The sequence below is a fragment of the Elaeis guineensis genome, chromosome 11 (genome assembly GCF_000442705.2).
Source record: "Elaeis guineensis isolate ETL-2024a chromosome 11, EG11, whole genome shotgun sequence".
NCBI classification, from domain to species: Eukaryota; Viridiplantae; Streptophyta; class Magnoliopsida; order Arecales; family Arecaceae; genus Elaeis; species Elaeis guineensis.
The window spans coordinates 64,977,922-64,982,313 of NC_026003.2; the positions used below are offsets into that span (position 1 = coordinate 64,977,922).

The 4,392-nt window shown below is 38.7% G+C and overlaps 1 non-coding gene across 1 annotated transcript; it reads right to left on the reverse strand.

The window, feature by feature from the left end:
- Positions 1 to 2,080: 2,080 nt before the first annotated feature.
- On the reverse strand, positions 2,081 to 2,186 carry LOC140852672 (small nucleolar RNA R71). Its single transcript, XR_012135574.1, has one exon. It is a non-coding gene; the product is annotated as a small nucleolar RNA R71 (small nucleolar RNA).
- Between the last annotated feature and the right edge of the window lie 2,206 nt (positions 2,187 to 4,392).

The following is a 4,392-nucleotide window of genomic DNA, read 5'->3' on the forward strand; positions in this document are numbered from 1 at the left end:
AATTAAAGAAAAAAAATATAATACTTGGAAATACTTCAAGAGGAAGAATTTGTATTTTCTTTATCTGCTTGTGATATTTCCATCTCATCCATCCATCTTTTAGTCCTTAGTATTTTTTTTAGTCCCACATCGAAAAATCATGTAAAACTCCTCCCTCCTAATACCTATAAAAAGGCTCTTGTACTCCCATATGAGGATCATCCTAGAAATCCTTCTAGAGCCTTGCATAGAAGAAGAGAAAGGACTACTCCATGAGCAGCTAGGCTAGCAGTCTCGGGAGTGGAGAAGAAATTTTTAACGATACAGAGATGGTTTATTTTCTAAACTTTCTTGTATTTCTTTATATGCAATAAAGATTATGCTTTTTATTTAAATCATCATGAGTTTTTATTTGCTCTCTTTCATATGCTTTTATTTATGCTTTCCTGTTAGATTAATATTAGGACCAACTTTTACTTTTCAGAGATGCACCGTGATCTACAGATACGGAGCATGCCGAGAAAAGAAGAGTTGTTTACCTAGTACTTTCCAGAGATGCATCGTGATCTATGGGTACGGGGTGTACCGAGGAAGGATAGGTATTTTTTCTAAGATTAATCACATCTATTTAATTAAAAAAAAGAGATACAACTCTACTAGTACAAAATTAATTCAAAACTCTCGAGCTCTTTATTTTCTAATTACATCAATTTTAAGATAATTTATTTTCTAAATCAAAATAATGCTTCTTTCTTTTATTTTGTAATTTCAACTTAGCCCAAGGTCCCTGAGGATACGATCTCGACTCATCCTACCTATATAGTGAGTAGAGTTATTTTTGGTGCTACCAATGACTACGCATCAAATTTTGGCACCGTTATCAGGGATCTTGGCATGGTTGAATTAAAAAAAAAAACACTGATATTTCATAACACTTAACTAAAATAGCGTAACCTCAAATATAAAAATTTCTAACTTGATTGGACACCTTGTTTTGTTGCATTGCATCTCCATAATTAACTTTAAGGGTGCAACCCATTAACTAAGATAAGGTGGGGATTTGATCACCCTTCCTTGGCCCACAAATTACTCCCTTGCATTTGTATAACCTAGACCTTAATCTAAAATTAATTAGACGTTGACCCCTAAGGATTTTGAGCTCATTAGGACAAGTGACCCTGAGAGTTGAACCAGATTAGACTTGGTCAGCTAGCTGGTATCTAGGCAAGTGGTTTGCGAGATGACTGGGCCCGAAGGAAGGTGGTTTTTAATTGGTTCTGTTCGCTGACCTGGCCAATTTAATTGGTGTCTAAGGAAAGCAACGGGGGGACTCCCACCAATCTTACACTTATCTGGCCAGTTGGTTGGTCAAGCTCCGACTTGGAGGGCTTGAAGGCTAACTATAGTTAGGAGCTATCTAGAACTAGGGTAACTTTAGGATAGAGAGTCCATTGCGTGCTAACTTGATTGTAATTAAAATCTAACCACAACTAATTCTTCTATTAGTTTTAGAACTTCTTAGGATCTCTTCTTTAGAACTCTTTTCTCTTTTCTCTTCTCCACTTAATAATTAAAAAAAAAAATCCTTAATAGTCTAGGATAGTCCTATATAGACTTTTTAGTTACATGTTCGGTCGACGATCACTAAAACCCGACTTGCAACCATTAGATGAAGAATTAGAAAAGACTCTTAGGACTATCTAAGTTAGAAACATGGCTGCACCTGGTGAGGCTAATCCTCTACACTCATTGAGAGAATATTTCACTCCATCCTCATATACCTACTCTCCATGCATTCAAGCACCTCTAGTAGAAGCTACCCAATATGAGATTAAGTCTAGCATTATTCAAATGTTGCCATCGTTCTATGGACTTAGTAACGAGGACCCATACAAAAACTTGGATGAATTTCTTGAAATTTGTTCCACAGTAAAAATCCAAAACTTCTCTGATGATGCCCTTAGGTTGAAACTGTTCCCTTTCTTACTTAAGGACAAAGCCAAGCATTGGTTAAACTCCTTAGACTCTATAACCATTTCAACTTGGGATCATCTTCAGAGAGAATTTCTCAAGAAATACTTTTCAATTGGAAAAATAAATCAAATTAGAAAAGCTATCACTAGTTTTTTCCAATTGGAGGGTGAACTTTTTCATAAGACATGGGAAAGGTTAAGGGACCTCATTCGTAAATGTCCACACCATGCTGTCCCTAAATGGCAACTTTGTCAATGCTTTTATGATGGTCTATCATAGAAACACCGACAAATGGTTGATGCATCATGTGGTGAGACATTCATGCTAAAGAGTGAGGATGAAGCCTGGCAGCTCTTTGAAACACTTAGTGAGAATTTCCTACATCATATGTCTGCCACCTCTAGAAAACAATCCATGCCTCAACAAAAAAAAAGTGGAATTTATCAGATTGGAAATGTCATAGATATCCACGGTAAGGTAGATGAACTATCCCAAAAATTAGACCATCTTCTAAATACTGGACAATCCCCTATTCTACCTAACCCAATCCAAGAAGTTTGTGCATTGTGTGCAAGTCCGAACCATTTTGTTAGTGAATGCCCAGCCGCACCTCAATTTTTTGAGTTTGTGCACGAGCAGGTTCAGCAAGCTCAAGTCCAACAAGCTCGCAGATCAGGAAACGATCCATATTCGAACACTTATAACCCCAGCTGGAGAAACCATCCAAATTTTTTCTGGAGATCACAACCAGTGGTTGGCCCTACCGACCTCGACCTCAATATCAGGACCCAACATATAGGCATGGACCATACCATCAATTTCAAAATGCTCCTCAACCGTCTACTATTGGTCATGCTCAGCTTTTGAAGAAAAAGTTCTGAAAGTACTAGAACGATTAGAAGTCAACACTCAGACCCTTAACTCCCACACACAATCCATTGCTAAGCTAGAGACCCAAATAGGTCAACTAGCGACTGCATTCAGTAGGAGGGAAGGAGAAAAATTACCTAGCCAACCCGAGAGCAACTCAAGAGGGCAATTTGTGATTGAGAGCTCTAATACCCCAGAAGCTTTTTCTGAACATGCCAAATCAATCATGACTCTGAGAAGTGGGAAGGTCATTGAACATACTAGTAAAACTAATGAGACCGATCCTAAACCTCTAACCAAAGCCAAATCACCCAAGAACGAGGATCTTAAAATAGAGAATGAACCAACTGCATTGGAATCATCTTACTTGCCTAAAGTCCCATTTTCGGATGTCCTGAAAGCCCCTATTCCTGCAGATAAGAAGGGAGGAAGACTCACGAGATGTTGGAATTGTTTAAGCAAGTCCAAATTAATCTTCCCCTTCTAGACACAATCAAACAGGTCCCTGCTTATGTCAAATTTTTGAAGGATTTATGCACCCAAAAACATAAATCTAGATCACAAATCCCAAAGAAAGTATGCCTCACTGAACAGGCTAGTTCTGTCTTCCAGCATGCCACTCCTCCAAAGCTTAAGGACCCAGGAGCCCCCATCATTTCTGTGTTATAGGAGATTATCACATTGAAAAAGCTCTTCTGGACTTAGGGGCAAGTGTGAATCTTTTATCTAGTTCGATGTTTGAACTTTTTGGATTCGGAGAACTGAAACCCACATCAGTCACACTGCAATTAGCCGACAGATCAATTAAGGAACCACGTGGAATGCTTGAGGATATCTTGGTCAAGGTAGATGAGTTTTACTTTCCAATTGATTTTTTGGTTCTCGACATGAAACTAAGTGGCAACCCAAGATAAATTCCCATTATCTTAGGATGACCCTTCCTAGCTATGGCAAATGCATGCATTAATTGTAGGATAGGAGTCATGGACGTATCATTTGGGAATAAAAAACTGAGACTGAATGTGTTTGGTGCTTCCCAAGGACCATCAATGGATAGTTGCTTTGAAGTAGATACACTAGAAGATATTATAGAAGATGCAACACCCATAATTCTAGCACCAGACCCCTTAGATACTTGCTTGGCTCACTTTGGAGTGTATGACTTTGAGGGATATATGAAAGAAGTTAACACCTTGTTGGATACACCACACGATAAAACTACTCCTCCATGGACAATCAAGTATGAGCCATTGCCCACATTAGCCAATACACCAATAGTCCCATCTTTAGAATCACCACCTACGTTAGAATTGAAACCCTTCCTACTACGCTCAAGTATGTATTTCTAGGACCTAATGACACCCTCCCGACAATCATTGCATCAGACTTGACCCCTAATCAGGAAGCACAATTGGTTGGTATTCTGAAGGAACACAAAGAGGCTATTGGTTGGTCCATTGCCGATTTAAAAAGAATTGACCCCTTCATTTGCATGCACCATATTCATTTTGAGGCAAATGCCAAACCCCATCGAGATATGCAGAGGAGATTGAACCCAAACATGCGTGA